We start from the raw sequence: 18,663 nt of genomic DNA on the forward strand, positions 1-18,663 counted from the left end.
CCTATCTAGATTTGAAGCTTTCGTGACTGCAGGAATCCATGCTCTTTGGTTATTTTGGTAAAGTCACGTAGATAGAAAGATACGATACGAAACACTATATGAGGTGAATAAGAGTAAAATAAGGTAAGTAATAATTAAAAAAACCGCCAATGTGGACTGCAGTCTATAATGTTGATTTGTTCTTGTTGCTGAGTTTAGAACTTTTACGGAAGTGTAGTACCGTTGAGGACGCGTGGACACCGGAGTAGAGGCACACGTATTTATTTCACAACAGTCACTGGGGACATACAGTACTGGAGGGGGTATTGGCCCCCTCACCCGGATAGCTGGGAACACACGGCTAGCTACCCCTAGCCTGCCTCCTAATCCTCCAAATACTGGGCTAGGGGAGGCTGTCTGGCCCGACACTGGTCAGTCGGGCTACGGTACCCGGAGTCCCAGAGTCCTGGCTCTGGTTCACGGGACCACGCCGCTGGCTCGGTCCTGCGCGGCCCTGACAAGGGCGGCGTCCCAGGGGAGTCCAGGGCTCTAGCTAGGCAGTCTTCGGTCTTCAAGAGTTTACTTAAACATTCTCCCCCGAGCCCTCTGACACATCCCCCTTTATACTCCACCCCCGCTGAGGGATGGGGCCCCGGGCTGCCTGGTGCGGACGTCGTTGAGAGCACCCCCCCCGTGCACTCACGTAGCCCCGCCCACTGTGTTTGTTTCCCATAAGCTGCCATGCATAACGGCTCTCTCTCTAACACCCCTACACTAGTTTCCCGTGTGATCCCATACATACAGCTCCTCCGTAACACCCCTACAGAAGTAAAAAAAAACTCCAGTTGTAACGTCCGTTTGCCGGGTTCTGTGTCTGCGTTTTATGCCCCCCCCCCCTTGCACCGGGGTTTTATTACATTTTATAGCTTATCTCCAGCTGCCTTCTTGTATGGCTTGTGAGGGCAGCGGGGTGAGGGTGTTTTGTTACACCTTTATTTTGTGCCTCATGCTACACCCCGATTGATTATTATTAAAATATATTAGCAGAATTTTTCTTAATATAAATTTTGGAAAAAGGCCTATATATATACAATAAGACCATCATGAACATGCTCGGCGACAATATCATCCAGCCCTCGTCGAGCCCCTGGTCCACCCCTGTTATGCTGGTGACAAAAAAGTATGGGTCTCTGCAGTGAACTTCGGCGATGCATTCCCTATTCCCTGCATCGATGACACCTTTGACAGCGTCACGGGGACGCAGTATTTCTCCACTCTAGATCTGGCAATGCAGGTACAGGCAGGTGGAGATGGCAGAGGAGGATCGGCCAAAGACTGCTTTTACCACCACAATGGGACTGTTCGAGGTTTGCGTTGTCCTGTTCAGACTCATTAATGCACCCGTGACATTCCAATGGTTGATGGAGTTAGTGATACGGGGCCTGCAGTGGGAAAAGTGTTTAATTTATCTGGATGATGTGATAGTGTTAAGTAAATCCCGGCCCGAACACTTGTCCAGGTTGTGGAGGTGTTTCAATGACTACGAGCGGCCCACCTCAAACTCAAGCCGCGTAAGTTATGTATCATGCAGCACGAGGTGGGATACCTCGGGTATCAGGTCAGCGAAGCAGGGGTGCGAACCAACCCAGAAAAGGTGTGCTCCGTGGTGGAATGGCCGCGGCCAAGGAATGTGACAGAGATCAGGTCGTTCCTGGGACTAGCCATTTATTCTCGTCGGGTTGTGAAGAGATTCAGTGAGATTGCACGCCCACTTAACCCTACTCTCTTCCCCCCAGAACCTCTACAGTTGGATGGAAGCCTGCCAAGTGGCCTTCACCACCCTCAAGGACCATCTCACCCATTCCCCTACCTTGGCTTTCCCTGAATTTTCCACAGATTCCATTCTGGACACTGATGCCTGCAGCATCGGATTGGGATTTATTCTGTTATACCAGCCAGACTCTGAGTGGGGTTGAGCTGAATTACTGCGTGACCCGGCAGGAATTGTATGGCGTGGTCTTCGCATTCAAGCAGTTCCAAACATACTTGTGTAATGACTCTCAGACAACTCGAACTGTAGAGGGTTGATATTCTATGATTCTTTGGGTAAAGTGGTGTAGGTAGAAATAAAATAAAATAATAAAGTGAATAAAAATATCACGACATTTCGATCGCAACACAAGCGGTCATCATCAGGTAAAGGAGTCGGCCTCTAAAGGCAATCTGTTTATAAAGGTTTGGGGATGGGCGTAGTCCAAGTGTATCAACAGCATCAGGAGTGCCAATGCAACAACAATGCCAATGTAGCTATCACCAGCACCCTGAGCATCGGCGGTCCACGAGTGCCAATGCAGCAACAAAGCCAATGCAGCAGAATTCCAATGCAGCAGCACATCCCTGCACCTCGCTCCACACACCACACTGCTGACGGTTTAGGTTGATAGACAAGAAATACAAGTCAAGTCATGACCCAAAGTGGTTAATGACATCCTTACAATGATTGCTGAGTCTGTAACCTTCCTCTCGGTTGAAATTGCCTCTGTGTCTGTATATATTGATGGCTTCATGAACGAATCCTTGTTGATAGCCAGGAGGCTTGCAAAATACCATCGTCTTACAGAAATCAATTTCGTGTGAGCCAGCCGCATTAAAATAATGATCAGCCACGGCAGAAGTATTGGTCCTACCGTGTTTCAAATCTACCTTATGTTCACGGACACGGTCCGAGACATGTCGCTTAGTTTCCCCAATGTAACTGCTGCCGCAAGATACAGCTGAGTTTATATATGCCAGGATATTGCTTGTCAGGAATCTTGTCCTTCACAGATGTGATCAGATCACGAATTTTACGTAGTGTTAAATCGGACCTGGATCTTGTGTTTGATCATGATTTTGTAAATCTTTTTGGTTATCCCTGCTATGTATGGCAGGGTGAGGGTTTTGATTGGATCCTCAGATGGCTCCTTCCTCACCGTTGGGGTGATGGCTTTGCGGATTGTGTAGTCTGAATATCAATTTTCCTTGAGAGCTTGGTGTACGTATTTGAGTTCACTAGATAGGTGTTCATGGTCGGATATACAGGGCTCTATCGTGTAGCGTTTTGATGAGGGAATTTATCCACTCTACGCCCATCCTTGTGGAAGAGCTACGTAGATGACACGTTTGTCATCTGGCCACATGGCCAGCCGGCTCTAAACCAATTCCTCAACCACATCAATTCCATACACCCAGCCATCAAATTCACCATGGAGGCAGAAAAGGAAGGCATGCTACCTTTCTTGGATGTGTAATGCGGGCGTAAGCGACCTTCCGGATGTGACGTCACGGGGAGGCGGAGCCAGGTGACGTGGGTGAAAGGTTGGGGTCCTTAAGTGGGTAAACCGGAAAGAGAAGGCAGTCGGGTTGTGAATGGAAAAGGGTGAGGCCACGAGGGCGAATGAGAGGAGGGGGGCACCGCCGGCGAGCGGGAGCCGACCCCAGAGTACAGCCAGGAAGGCTGTGTGTTAGAGGCAGCGGTGTGGCTGCAGAGAGTCGCAGGAGCGACGAAGAGAGAGGAGAGTACAGCCAGGAAGGCTGTGTGTTAGAGGCAGCAGTGTGGCTGCAGAGAGTCGCAGGAGCGACGAAGAGAGAGAGAGACAGCACGAGGCTGTCAGCGCTGCGGAGTGAGCAGCAGCGATTACAGCCAAGGGGGCTGAGAGTGAGTAACAGCAGCGGAGCTGCTGTGGGGGCTGCAAGAGCGACAAAGAACAGCAGCGGGGCTGCTGATGGTGACTGGAGTGACATCGGAACCAGCACTGAGAGAATAAGAAGAGACAGCCGTGTGGGTAATACAGTACGGACCAAATAAAGGACACTGAGCCAGAGATCGTGGTCAAGTCTTTTATTACACTGGTGTCAGAAGTGAAACGGCTTGTCAAGACGGCTCGGAAGAAAGCATATTCCTGTGCCATCATCTGCTACATCATCCGACTTACGATTGAGACAGATGGCGCAGCTGGAGACCTGGAAAATCGTGCTGGCGAAACCGTGTGAGCTCACCACGCCGACGACGGCAGTGGGGAGAGCCGATGGTGGTCTGCAGGCCGACGCCTTGCCTGCGCTGCCAGCGCCATCTGCCACACGGCACGAAGACGCCATCTTGGGCGTGGCAGGGGAGAAACGGCGGGAATACGCCATCTTGTCTTCACCGCGGCGGGGAGACGCCGCCATCTTCAACATCGCGGCGGAGAGGCAGCCTTGCGCTGCCATCTGGAGGTGCCGTGGGGAGAGCAGCCTGCTGTGAGCTACTGTTTTGCGAGGGGGAGCTGCGAGGAGAGGACGACGACGCTACAGCTGCTGGGGCGGGAGCTCTCCCGTCCTGGCTCGGGTGCGTGACAACGGAGCAGTCAAGTCGCCGAACGAGTTCTGCGAGACGACTCAAGTTGCCGCCCTGCCGTCCTCTTCTTGCTGCAGCCCCGGGCGGGTCGTAACGATACGCACCCGGCCTTTACACACACCTCACCCATCTTTCGAGGGCCGGGTGGGGCCGATTTTGTTCTCTCATGACTCGATTGTGCGGAGCGCGGTTCGGACTGTGGGTATGTCTGTGTAATAACGATGAACGCGCTATCTGCTTGTTGCTCGGTGTCAATTAAAGTGTGTACGTGTGTTGAGAATGGACGGAGAGTATGCTGTGCTTGCTGAGTGTTAAATTGTGTGTGTGCGCTGCGGTGTGGAGTTGTTATATTAATGGCGAAGTTAATTATTAACTCGGGAGCGTCGGGTATCTTGCGCTGTATCATCTCGTGGGTTACCTTGTGCGATGGGCTTAATTGGAAAATATATATATTTTTTTGGTCTATTGTGCTGCGAGGTGCTATGTGCGATGTGGTTGTTGCAAGAGAGAGAATATTTGTGTTGTTGCTGCAATGTTACGACTGGATTAATGGTGTGTTGGTTACCTGCAGATCGGCTTGCTATTGTGCTTAAATGTGCGCGTGTGATCGCGATATGCTGACTATGTGCTGTTACACCGTTCTGTACGGTTATGGGGTGCGATGCATTGATTGACTATTGGGGTTGGGATGTTATTAATTGTGCGTACCTGTTTGGAAATTGGTAACAAATTCGAGGGGGACCCTATTATTTGGTCGTATGGATGTTATGTACACGCGATTTTGCGTATATTATGGGTAACGGCGCTTTGTGAGAGAGAGAGCGCGCTTTGAGGGTGCGTGATGACGCCGTTGTGGGTGTCTCAAAGGTTAATGCTAATGGGACCGTAAATTGGCGCCAAGTTGCGTCGCGTATTCGGTTGGTCGCATGCAGCCACGAGTTGCTTTGCGAGTTGGGTTGTGTAACCAATGTGGTTGGTAAAATATTGGTTAAAAATTCCCCGATATGACTGCTGCGCGCAGCAAGCTGGGGCTGTGCGTCTATCGTTGTTGGGATTGTTACAATAAGACGGGGGAAGCAATTTGTGACCCCCAGCAAAGGGAAGCTGGGGTGCACGAATGGAGAAAACTCGCCACGTGTTCGCACGTTGGGCCGCCATTTTGCGCACACGCGGGGTATGGCGTCGAAGCGCTTTTGCGGAAAGGGCCGCCATTTTGAGTGCGCGCGAGATATTGCGCGAACGCGCTGGGCGAAGGAGGCCGCCATTTTGAGTGCGCGGGAAAAACCTCGGTGGGGCAAATATTCCATCTGTTATGCCTGCCATTGTTGATTGGGTGATGCACGAGTGGTGGTCACGTCGGCCTATGGCTGATGGCTGACCTGACAGCCCGGAGGCGAAACCTCCGTGGTATGTCTTAAACTAATGGGCCGTGTGCTCATATGGCTCGGGGAGTCATGGTTCAGTTGTGCGGTGGCAGACTGAACCTGGTGTGCCGGGGGCTCACGGGTTTTGGGTTAGGGCGTTATTGTCTCTATAAGAGAACATTACCCCGTGGGGGGGGGTCGTTGATATCTGGCCTTGCCGAGGGATTGATCTTCCCTTGGCTATGAAGCGCATTTCAAAGATTGATGGAGCTCGTTTGACGGGGTTGCAGTGGCAGACGTGTCTTATATATTTGGACGATATCATTGTCTTCAGCCGCACATTTGAGGAACATTTAACACGGCTGGAGACAGTGTTCACGAGGATGCGCTCTGCGATTTAAAAATTTAAACCAAAGAAATGCCACCTACTGCAACGGTCCGTCCGTTATCTGGGGCACATTGTGAGTGCTGAGGGGGCGTCCACGGATCCGGAAAAGATGGCGTGCGTCCGGGATTGGCCGACTCCGGCCACCGTGGGGGATGTTCGGCGGGTTTTGGGATTTGCCTCGTATTACCGAAGATTTGTGCCGGGTTTTGCGACGATTGCGAGGCCCTTGCATCTCCTTACGGGTAAAGGACGGAAATTTGTTGGGGACAGCCGGAAGAGGCGGCCTTTCGGAGTCTGCGTGATCTATTGGCTACGGCTCCGACATTGGATTATCCCGATTTTGATCGCCCTTTCATTCTTGATACGGACGCGAGTGACACAGATAATGGGGCGGTATTATCACAGTCTAAAGGGGGCGTAGAGCGCGTCGTGGCATATGGTAGCCGAGTCTTGTCGCCTGCGGAAACACGCTACTGTGTCACTCGTAGAGAACTTTTGGCGGTTGGTTTTTCCTACGGCAATTTCGACCGTACCTTTACGGTCGTTCTTTTATTGTGGGTACGGATCATGCGGCCTTGCAATATGCACTTAAAATGGACCAGCCATCGGGACAGTGGGCACGTTGGTTGGACACGCTACAGGCATTTTCCTTCCAAATTCAACATCGGAAGGGAGTGCGCCATGCGAACGCTGACGCACTTTCCAGATTACCAGGGCGCGCCCCTTGTAAATGTGCATCGGGGACGCATAGGTGTTCGCCGATTCTAAACCCCCCTCAGCCGCTTACGTTGGCCGTCGAGAAGTCGGATACTCCGATGGAACCGGGACCGACTGACGGGGTTTTGAATCTGCCGCGGTCTGTCTGGATTCGGGAACAAATGATGGATGAGTTGTTGTTGTCCATGCGGAAGCGGTCTATGAGGGACAATGGGAGTCCGAGTACGGCTGTGGGGCCGCGAACCGCTCTCCGAGATGGTCTGCTTATGTGGCGAGAAGGGTTCCAGGAAAGCTGGCGTGTGGTGCTACCAACGTCCTTGCGATTCGAGTTGATTAGAACTCTCCATTGTGACACACTATTGCATTTAGGGGTGCAGAAGACTTTGTTGACGTTGCAACGTCATTATTTTTGGCAAGGCTGGTGTGTGTCCATCGCTGATGGGATAGTAAGGGAGGAGCATGGCCGAGTGCTGCTCATCCCCGAAATGGCACTAGCTGAGAGTATGGTAAATGGATGTTGCCGTGGGTTGACGACCACGGTGAGGGTTACGGCGAATTAAACGTTACCGCTGGGGAGCGTGGCTCTCTCCACGCGAGGGTGTGCGATTAGGGGTTTTGTTGGTTTGTTGAGAGTGACTGTGGGTACATGCTGTGTACGTCTGAGGTCTGTGCTGGTCCTCAAGGGAGGACTGCTGGTGGGTAAGAGCAGAAATTTTTTTTTGTTGTTGTTGTTTTCACGTGTAAATAATATTGCTGTTAAAATGTAAATACTGGGGCGTCCATCGCGGTTATTTGGGTAATTATTGGGGTTTTCTTAAGCGGCCCGGAATTACATCATCTCCACTACCCTGGGGCCGGGTGGCTGTCGTGTACGACATGCGGATGTGCGTTGTTGTGCTTTGTGCTGTTGTTGTTCTTGTTGTTATATTATATGCTTAGTGTCCTTTAAGGGGGAAGGTCGGTTCACCGCATTACGCTTTGGTATTGTTCAGCCGAGGTCGGCTGGGTTTTTTCTATGGGGGAGGGTGGTGTAATGCGGGCGTAAGCGACCTTCCGGATGTGACGTCACGGGGAGGCGGAGCCAGGTGACGTGGGTGAAAGGTTGGGGTCCTTAAGTGGGTAAACCGGAAAGAGAAGGCAGTCGGGTTGTGAATGGAAAAGGGTGAGGCCACGAGGGCGAATGAGAGGAGGGGGGCACCGCCGGCGAGCGGGAGCCGACCCCAGAGTACAGCCAGGAAGGCTGTGTGTTAGAGGCAGCGGTGTGGCTGCAGAGAGTCGCAGGAGCGACGAAGAGAGAGGAGAGTACAGCCAGGAAGGCTGTGTGTTAGAGGCAGCAGTGTGGCTGCAGAGAGTCGCAGGAGCGACGAAGAGAGAGAGAGACAGCACGAGGCTGTCAGCGCTGCGGAGTGAGCAGCAGCGATTACAGCCAAGGGGGCTGAGAGTGAGTAACAGCAGCGGAGCTGCTGTGGGGGCTGCAAGAGCGACAAAGAACAGCAGCGGGGCTGCTGATGGTGACTGGAGTGACATCGGAACCAGCACTGAGAGAATAAGAAGAGACAGCCGTGTGGGTAATACAGTACGGACCAAATAAAGGACACTGAGCCAGAGATCGTGGTCAAGTCTTTTATTACAGATGTCCTAATAAAAAGACACTAGATGGCTCAATGAGCTATTCTGTCTATAGGAAAGTAACGCATACTGAAGCCTGCCTAAAACCTGATTCGTACAACCATCCATCCCAGAAGAATTCCCTCATCAAAACGCTACACCATAGAGCTCATTGTGTCCATCCCCAAACCTTTATGAGCACCTTGCCTTTAGAGGCTGACTCTTTTGCCTGATGACGACTGCTTGTGTTGCGATTGAAACATCGTGAGATTTTTATTCACTTATTTATTTTCCTATCTATGTGACTTTACCAAAAGAACCATAGAATATTAATTCCTGCAGTCATGAAAGTTTTAAGTCAAAGTGTAGAGGGTTTCTTTATTTGTTAATTAGGGCACTTCACGCAGATAGCTTGGTCAGGGATGGCATGCAAGTAGCTACAAAGCGAAAACAGCGATGACAGAAAATATGCAAAAACAGCGACGATGCAAAGACAATGATGGCGTGAAGATTGTCGACCCCAATCTCAAGGCAGCCCCTCGCCTCGCCGCTCGCCCCCTTGTATCCCCGGCGTGGCCTTACTCCGTAGCTGGCCAAGCCCACGTTTTTCAAACTACTACATCTTTGTTGCTTAACTACTCGCTCATATGTGGACAAATCAGTTGCGGGTTATTAAGTTCCACAATTTTTAGAGCGATGTCGTGTGGACCCTGGCTTAATAGTCTCTCTACTCACATAAGCATTTCCTTTGCCTGATGACGACCGCTTGTGTTGCGATCGAAACGTCGTGATTTGTTTTATTTTATTTCTAACTACGTGACTTTACCGAAATAACCAAAGAGTAAGCATTTCCTTTTAGCGGTTGTGAGCTAGTTGATGGAATTTCCACATTCCAACGGAAGGGGCCTGTCTCGCCTTAGGGTTGGCACCTCTACTGGTTTCCCCGGGGACCATTGTCTTTTTAAGGTAGCTGTTCTGGGAAGCCTGCAAGTCTTCATTAAACCTTCCCATGTTTGTCAATTGCGTATTCATAATGCTGAACGTGAAACAATGCTTTTACACAGAGTCCTCTGCCCACGACATGTCCCATCTCCTCCACAGATAGAAATCCGAGCCTCGCCAAATGAAGAGTGACCACCAGAGTCATGCAAACAATAATCAGCCCTCTGTGAGGATGATGCTGCATGCAGGTGAACAGCCGTCCAGGTAGAGGGTGGTGGCGTAAGGTGTGATGCTGTTCAGCATCAGTTCGTCCAGCTCCTGAGTTCCACTTTCCATGTCATGCACGGTCGTGTAAATGATCTGGGCACACACACACAAATACAGATATAATATGCAATGCCACAGTTTCGTTCATTAAGTTTTGATATGTGATGGTTGGCTACGTATATTGCGAAAGAAGTTCAACATAATATGTAGTGACACCCGACTCAGCAATCTTCAACAGTAGGAGTCTTAATTTCTTCCAGCACGAAACACGATCTTCAAGGAGTCCCTTCACTCCAAGCGTCCCGAACTTCCTAGCTTCCCTTTTATATATCCCTCAAGCATCTTTCCCCAAGGTTTCTTGACCTGCTTTCTCTCCAGCTAATCACCTTCCACTTGTTATAATGGATTTAAACCGTCCTCCCTTTCAATGATCCTCCGTTTCCCGCTCTTTCCATTTGTTTTTCTCCTCCAATCCCCTCAATTCCCTGCCTCAAACCAATCTCCTTTCCGACCCGTTAAGTTCAAATCAGAGGGCTTGTTTTTACTTCCTAATCATTATCCGTTCTACGTGGTGTCCACCACGACAGGTGAGTATCGTTGGAAGTGATACAATCTCTACACATAGATGAGCCAAAATAAAAATGTGCCGCAGTGGCGAAATGTCATTTCCCGTGCCTAGTATACAGGAAGTTGTGCGTTCAACCGCGACCCTGATGTCTTTATTTTGAGTTTAAATGCTCTCCCTGTGATCTTATGAAATTTTATCCTGATCCTCCAGTTTTTCTCTGCAAATTAATAAACATGTGATTAGATGTAAATTACCACGTGTGACTAGGTTGCCTCTGAATAACGGCTAATAGCTGTGGGCTTTACCTGCTAAATAAAATAGATTAGTTTAATAAACTGCATTATTTTGGAGAATATAATAACAAAATCAATGTTATTGTATTCTATTCTTGTGAATAGCAATATGGTCAGAAACTAAATATCGAGGTCTGCTGGCCATAACAGGTCTTCAGGAGAGAGAGTATTTTAGCTATTCCAGCATTAAAAAAGCGCAGACGACAGTGGTTTCCGACATGGTCCATAAAGTTGCATATGCATAATTGCTTGTCTTTAAATGCTGCATTCATAAAGGCGATGTGCACATCAGGCTGTTGATGTTCTTATGATACCGTTAGTGGTTAAACTTCTGTCTTCAAGGAGGAATGTCAAAGTGAGGTGTGCAATGTTTGGGTCTCAAATTAGCTGTTTATTCTAGTGTCTGCGCTGTGCTACTCTGTTCACCAGCATTTTCCCAGACAAAATTCATATCCAGCCATGAACATTTCTTTCCAATTTGTATCTCTCTACATAAAATTTTAAAAATAGAATTTTACACATTCCATCAGCCTGTATGGCCTGTTGGCCTTCATGTTGTGAATAACATCGGTTAAACATAACCTCACTCTGGAACGGTTTCAATATAAATCTATAACGTTTTCTTTGGCCAGATTGATATATCAGAGATGTACTTCCTGTTGAAAACACTACACCTTTGGTATATGAGATGGACAGACCAGGGTTAATGCAATTATATAAATTACAATTGATATATATTCTTGGTTGTGTTATTCATAGGGTAATGAACATACATAATGTGCATGCACAATGATGTTTAATAATCTTAGATAGGCCTTTTTTTTGTTCCACCACACTGAGGAAAGAGAAGCCCCAGTAGTTGTTACAGATCACCAGAGCACCTCCCAGTCCTGCAGAAGCCACCTAACGTTCCAAGCGGTGACAATGACGTCATTTCGTACAACACTTAAAAAATATATTTTTACCAGGTAAGGCCCACTGAGCTATATAGCTCTATTTCAGAAGCAACCTGACCACAAACGAAAGCTAAAAAAAGTGGCTTATCACGTGGAAATTTAAAGCAGCCAACTACTATAAATGGATGTTTCTAAATGTGGAGGGAAAATACGGGAGGACCCAGAAAAAAATCCACGCGACCACAGGAGTACATGTATACTCCAAATTTACAGCAGGCGTCAGTGTCGGGATCTAACCCAATACCTCCTTTATACCAGGCTAGGTAGTTAATATCTCGCCACTGTGGCGCCCACGGTGAGGTCGACGGCATGGCTCGGTTTTTGCAGTGGAAAAAAACCCCAACCTGGCGCCTCCTGAAACATACCGGGCTGGCTCGGCACAGCACTGGCACATCTCAGCTGTGCTGTGGAAAAGAGGGAATGCAGATATATGCCGCTCACCCACCTCGTCATCCAGCTCGCCAATCTCTGTGGCCCATCCTGGGCTCTCGTGTAGGCTAGGAAGGGAAGCGCCCCTCGAGTCACCGTAGATGTCTGTCACGTTCGTAGGAGCCCCATCACTCCTCCTCCTTCTCCTCCAGCACAGCCAGGCAATAAGAACCACAGCGACGATGGAGATCATGATTCCAGCTATGCCGGTGGACAAGCTATAATGGTATATGCTATGGGTATGGCTTTCCTCTCTGGTCGTCACCCTATGATTGACTGTTGTCAAGAAAGCTGTCACTGCACCTGCAAAACCAGAGATAGGCAAATATATTAACATTACTGGAGTTGTGTTATGTACGTGTATGTTGAATTTATTTCACACCGTACGTAGTCACTAGCGCTAGTTGGAGGTGATACAAATTAACCATTACGTTGAGGTGTTCACTTGGAAATCCGACATGGCAAATGTCCACAGTACATAAGAGGTTTTTGGGTGAGATCGCGCAAATATATAAATGTGTCTAGATTTGAAGTTTTCGTGACTGCAGGGATCGATACTCTTTGGTTCTTTCGGTAAAGTCACGTAGGTATAAAATAAAATAAATTAAATCACGAAGTTTCGGGCGCAACACAAGCGTTCGTCAACAGGTGGGATAACCACAGCAAGAAACAATTGCTGAAGTGGGCAAAAGGGCTGCTGTAACAAGAGGCTATTTAGGTAAGAGAAGGGGAAGAGCTCCTCCCCCTCTCTTTACCTCCCCCCCTCTCTTACCTATATAGCACTCCCCCCCCCACCCCCGGCATTTTGCCGTGCTCGCCCTTTAATCCCTTTCGCCTCCCTGGCTCCTCCCCCCTCTCTTATCTATATAGCCTCTTGTTACAGCAGCCCTTTTACCCACTTAAGTAATTGTTTCTTGCTGTGGTTGTCCCACCCGAAACATCGTGATTTTATTTATTTTATTTTATACCTATGTAGGGGTCTTACGGAGGAAATATGTGTCGAGCTGATATGTATGGGATCCAACGGGAAACTAGCACAGTGGGCGGGGCTACGTCAGTGCACGGGCAGGTGCCCTCTACGACGTCCGCGCTTCGGACGTTACGATCCCCCGGGGCCCCACCCCTCAGGGAGGGGGATGTATAAAAGGGGAATGTATCGGGGGGCTAGAGAGAGTTGGGTTAGCTAAGAAGAGAAGACGGAAGACGTCCCAGATAGAGCCCTGGTCTCCCCCTGCTACGCTGTCCTTGTCAGGACCGCGCAGGCTCGAGCCAGTGGCGTGGTGCCAGAGCCAGAGCCAGTGTTGGTCTGGACTCTGAGTACCGGGCCCGACTGACCAGTGTCGGGCCAAGATAGCCTCCCCTAGTCCACGAGAGGAGGACTCTGAGGCAGGCTAGGGTTAGCTAGGAGGTGTGTCCCCAGAAAGACGGGTGAGGGGGCCGATATCCCCTCAAGTGTGTATGTCACGACGGTTGTTGTAATAAAACTCAGTGTGCCTCAACCCCGGGTGTCGACCTGTATTCGACGGTACTACATCTGGCGTCAGAAGTAAACAACAACGAACATGGACACGCGCCGAACAGCTCGGGCCGGGGTGCAGGAGGCGGAAGACACCGCGGGAAGTGCGGTACCAGAGACGGCTGATGGGGCCAACGAGCAGCCGGGACCGAATGCGTCCTTACCGGGCCATCGGGAGGAAGGGGAGTTGCTGTCCGACGGGCTGCGGCTGGCGCACGCGAGGTTGGCGGAGCTGCTATACGCTGCTGCCGCCACACTCGAAACCATCACTCGGCTGGGGGCTGCTGGACCACCGCGAGGCGAGGACAGCCGACGGCCGTTGCACCTTCCCGCCATTTCTAACGACGGCACTTTTGAAAGTCCCGCCATCGCCGCAGCAGCTGCCGAGGGCGTGGCCAACCTCAACTTGGGGTCCGATATCGACTCCGCTGGAGCTGCCGCGTCACCGCCTTCGGACGGAGCGTCACTATCTGCGCGACAGGCGATTACAGCTGCCGTTCGTGCTGACGCTCGGCCGAGTCGCGGGGACATCAAAGTGCGGCCCTCCACGGCGGTCGCGGCACTACACCAAAGACTACCCCCGCTGAAGGAGTTCGTGGCTGAGGAGGGCGACTGGGGGGGATTTCAGCGGCGCTTCCTCGCGCATCAAGAGATGGCGGGGTGGTCAGACGACGAAGCCCTCTGCGCACTACCGGCGCTCCTTGACGGCGACGCCCTCGCCGCTCTTACGTCCGCATCGAGGGACAAGCGCTCTACTCTTCAGATGGCGCTGCAATTGCTGGCTGGGGTTTACGGACCCTCGGCGGAGTGTAGGCAGCGATTCTACGACCGCCAGCGGGGTGCGAAGGAGTCGCCCCTCGCCTACCGTACCAGCCTTCTGGCGCTCGCAAAGACGGCCTTCCCTCGTATGGATGACCAAGGCGTCGACGCCATGGTCACCGAGAAGATCCTTCTGCTGGCGGACGACCTGGACGTCGCCATCGTCGCGCAGGAGGACGTGGAGATGGGTTCCCTCCAAGCGGCGCGGCTCCTCCACGCCAACCTCCTGTCGCAGCGAAGGAAGGCCAGCAGGGCAGCTGCCGGCCGTACGGTGGCTGCCGTCACCTCACCGACGGAGGAGGTCTACGCCGCCGACTTCCGACAGCAGCAACGGATGGGAGCGCGGGCGGACCGGGATGGCCCGACCCGCCCCGACCGCCCGTCTTCACCACCTGTGCTCCCGCGCTGCTATAACTGCGGCGTCCGGGGCCACGTCGCCTTGGGGTGCCGTTCCCCTCGACAGCGGGGGACGACGCCTCGCCGGGACGCCGGCCCTCCTCCTCCTCCTCCTCCCAAGCTCCACCGACATGACCCGGCGAGTCGCGGCACCCCACATGTTTGGCCAAAGCACACACCCGTTACACATGTACACACCGCAACGAATGGGGGGCCAACATTGCACACCATGGGGCCAACACGAACCACTATGGGGACCAAATTCGAACCAGCCCAGTGGTCCGTGTTGGCCCATTGCGTTCTAGCTGCGCCGTCGGGCTCGTCGGCCGTAGTAGGGTATATTGACGGGGTCGAAGTGCGTATCCTCGTCGATACAGGTGCGTCGGCAACCATCATTTCGGAACTAATATACAACATTCTCCCTGTCCAAAGTCGTCCCTTGCTACCGGTTAATGTGCCATTCTACGCTGCTAACGGGGGCTCACTGGGTATCATGGGGCAGATTCGCGCGCAAATTTCGATCGGTGATATTAAATTGTCCGGCCCTATTTTTGTGTCCTCCTCGCTGGCGGTTTCGTGCCTGCTGGGGACGGATTTCTTGGGCAAAATGCCGATTCGGATCATGATTAATTAGGGTTGCATTGAACTCCCGTCGGGACGGCGGATGGCGTTTTTGCCTTCCCCTACTACGGATCGTTCGGCGCTCGCGACGGTACCCGCGTTTGTAGTTCAGACGGTTCGCGTGCCGCCAGGGGCACAAATGTTGGTACCCCTGAAGCTTCGTAGGCCCTTCGCTAAGGGTGTTGGGGACCAGGGTGTCCTGCTCGGCCCATCTAGGGCTGGGGTTAGCGGGCCGCATTTGATTCCCGCTCAGACCATTGTAAGGGGGGACGGGGACCCCTTCATCGCGGTCCTCAATGTGGGGTCGCAGGCCGTGGTAATTCCCCAGGGGACCGTGCTTGCTCACGCAACGCCGGTGCCCTGTGAGGAGTCTGTCGCAAATCACGTGCATGCTGCCACTCTGCCGACTCCACATTCGGACACCGATGAAGGGTGGCTTGAGGCGCTTTGTGCGGGATCGACGGACCTGTCGGATGTAGAGCGTCAAAAACTTAGGACACTATTGCGCGAATTCGCCGATGTGTTTAGTCAAAACAAATTCGATCTGGGCTGCACCCATTTGCTGCGTCACCATATTGATACTGGTGACAGCGCGCCCATACGCCAAAATCCCTTCCGGCTGAGTCCCGCCGAGAAGGACCATGTCAAATCGGCTGTTGATGACATGTTAGCCGCCGATATCATTTCTCCCTCTACCAGCCCGTGGGGAGCACCGATCGTTCGGGTTAAGAAACAGGATGGATCGTTGCGGTTTTGCGTCGATTTTCGCCGCCTCAACAAAATTTCCGTTGCTGACGCATACCCGCTTCCCCGTATTGATGAATCACTCGACGCCTTGGCGGGGGCGCGATTCTTCTCCACATTGGATTTGCTTTCGGGATTCTGGCAGCTTCCTCTGGATGATGAATCTAAGCCTAAAACCGCTTTCCGTACGCCACATGGTCTCTTCCAATTTAACCGGTTGCCGATGGGATTACACTCGGCGCCGGCGACTTTCCAGCGATTGATGGAATTGGTTTTGGCTGGATTGCAGTGGGATTCGTGTTTAATCTATTTGGACGACGTTATCGTCTTTAGCAGAACATTCGACGAGCATCTCCAGAGGTTGCGGGCCGTTTTCCTCAAAATGCGGGCTGCTAATTTGAAATTTAAACCCCAAAAGTGTCATTTGTTGCGCGAATCGGTACGTTATTTGGGGCACATCGTAGGGCGCTCGGGTATTGCTACCGATCCCGCCAAAACGCAGTGCGTCAGCTCCTGGCCGACTCCCACCTCGGTGGGAGAGGTCAGGAGCTTTGTGGGTTTCGCGTCATACTACCGACGTTTTGTCGCGGACTTTGCCACCATTGCTAAACCCCTGCACGCTTTGACGTCAAAGGGGGTCCGTTTCCATTGGGGACAGGAGGAGGAGGCTGCGTTTCGCTCACTTCGGGACGCTCTGGTTAATGCCCCTCCCCTGGTTTATCCAGATTTCTCAAAACCCTTTGTGCTCGATACTGACGCGAGCAACACAGGTATTGGGGGCGTGCTGTCCCAGGTGGTCGAGGGCGTCGAACGGGTGGTCGCGTACGGTAGCCGAGTGTTGTCTCCAGCGGAGCAACGATATTGTGTCACGCGACGGGAACTGCTGGCAATTGTCTACTTCATCCAGCAGTACCGGCCGTAACTGTACGGACAGTGTTTCACCGTCCGTACAGACCATGCAGCGCTACAGTACGCCCTGCGAGTTCAACAACCATCGGGACAATTGTCTCGATGGCTGGAGGTTCTCCAGGATTTTGATTTTCAGACCACGTACCGTAAGGGCGTTCGCCACACCAACGCGGACGCCCTGTCACGCATGCCGACCACCCCCGAATGCGCATGCCTCCTGGGGTCGGGTCGGTGCAGGCATCCTGCTGAATTGCCTGTCCCGGTCTTGGCGGCTGCTGATGACGCAGCATCAATGACTAATTCTATCGCACAACAGGGTTCTGATTCCCTGTTGGGGTTGCCTGCTACGGAATGGGGCCGGTTGCAAATGGAAGATACTTCCCTCCTTGCGTTGCGCCGCCGCGTCAGGGACCGGGGGCGGGGGAGGGGTGATGCCGACGCATGGGAAATGCTCGGTGGGTTGTTAATGCATTGGGACGGGAAATCCCATCGCCACCGGCTGGTGGTCCCTTCGGGGTTACGGGGTAGGGTGGTGTGGGCCGCTCACGAGCGCCTCCTCCACCTGGGTACCCAAAAGACCCTGGCCTTGCTCCAACTTGATTTCTTTTGGCCGGGCATGACAAGGGATGTCGGGGATCTGTTAGCATCGTGCCCTAGATGTGCGCAGCGCAAACCACCAGCGAAGGAGTCGAACCCGCCCCTGCAATCTATCAGGGTTTCCCGGGTGAACGAACTCGTCGCGCTGGACATTCTAGGACCGTTCCCCGCCACCCCTAGGGGAAATAGGTATTTGCTAACCGGGGTTGAATATTTCACGCGCTGGCCTATGGCCTGGCCCCTGGCCAACCAGTCGGCGGCAGCCATCGTGGAGGCCTTTGTCCAGGGATACGTCCTTGACAAAGGTGCTCCCGAGAGGCTGCTGACCGACCAGGGTAAAAATGTTTCAAGCAAATTGCTCAAACAGGTCTGTGACATCCTTGGCACTAAAAAGATTCGCACCTCTCCATATCACCCACAAACCGACGGGATGGTCGAGCGGTTGCATCGTACCATCACGTCGATGCTGTCGCAGCACGTTTCTGACTCACAGACGGATTGGGATTTGAAAATTCAGGGGGTCCTGTCAGCATACCGGTTGGCCCCCCATGCTGCGACGGGATTTTCCCCCTTTTTCCTTATGTATGGCCGCGAACCGGAGCCACCTGTTCAGGCCCAACTGCAGATCCCGGCGCCGCAAGGAAAAACTCAATTGGCCGAACACGTTAAATTCAACCTGGAAAAATTAACGGAGGCTCGGGATGCTGCCATGCAAAATTCTGCCAGGCGGCAGAGGGCTAATGAGCGCCTCAGAATGGGTCGCGCGCATGAAATACAGTGGAAGCCGGGGGACAGGGCATGGTTGCACTGTCCCCAGGTACCGCTCGCGTCCTCCTCTAAACTGCTGCGACCGTGGCGGGGTCCCGTCGAGGTGGTTGAGGTCCTGAGACCTCAGTGCGTGCGCATTCAATGGGGGAGGCGCCGGTGGTTTGTACACCCTGCCAGGCTAAAACCCTTCGTTGCGGTGCGAGATCCCACTACACACGCGCGTGGCCAAGCATGTGGGGGGGCGTCCGACTCAGAGGAGTCTTCTCCGTTGCTCCCGCCTAACGTGCTGCCGGCTGTCCCACCCCCAGGCGCACCGGGAGTGACGGGCTCACGCCCGACGACCCCCGCAGGTGATGCTGAGGGTCTTGCGACGTCGGCAACAGACTCGCTCTGTGATGAACACCTGC

At 52.4% G+C, this 18,663-nt stretch overlaps 1 long non-coding RNA gene across 3 annotated transcripts in view; it reads right to left on the reverse strand.

The window, feature by feature from the left end:
• Positions 1-1,690: 1,690 nt before the first annotated feature.
• Positions 1,691-18,663, reverse strand: part of LOC144733833 (uncharacterized) — a 62,833-nt gene continuing 45,860 nt past the window's right edge. For all 3 annotated transcript variants that reach the window (XR_013588412.1, XR_013588415.1, XR_013588414.1), the window contains exons 7-8: positions 11,903-12,189; positions 1,691-9,733 (exon numbers count right to left, since the gene is read on the reverse strand). This is a non-coding gene — a long non-coding RNA (uncharacterized LOC144733833). The remainder of the gene's footprint in view (positions 9,734-11,902; positions 12,190-18,663) is intronic.

This window comes from Lampetra planeri, chromosome 48 (genome assembly GCF_965212315.1).
Source record: "Lampetra planeri chromosome 48, kcLamPlan1.2.h2, whole genome shotgun sequence".
In the NCBI taxonomy this organism is placed as follows: Eukaryota; Metazoa; Chordata; class Hyperoartia; order Petromyzontiformes; family Petromyzontidae; genus Lampetra; species Lampetra planeri.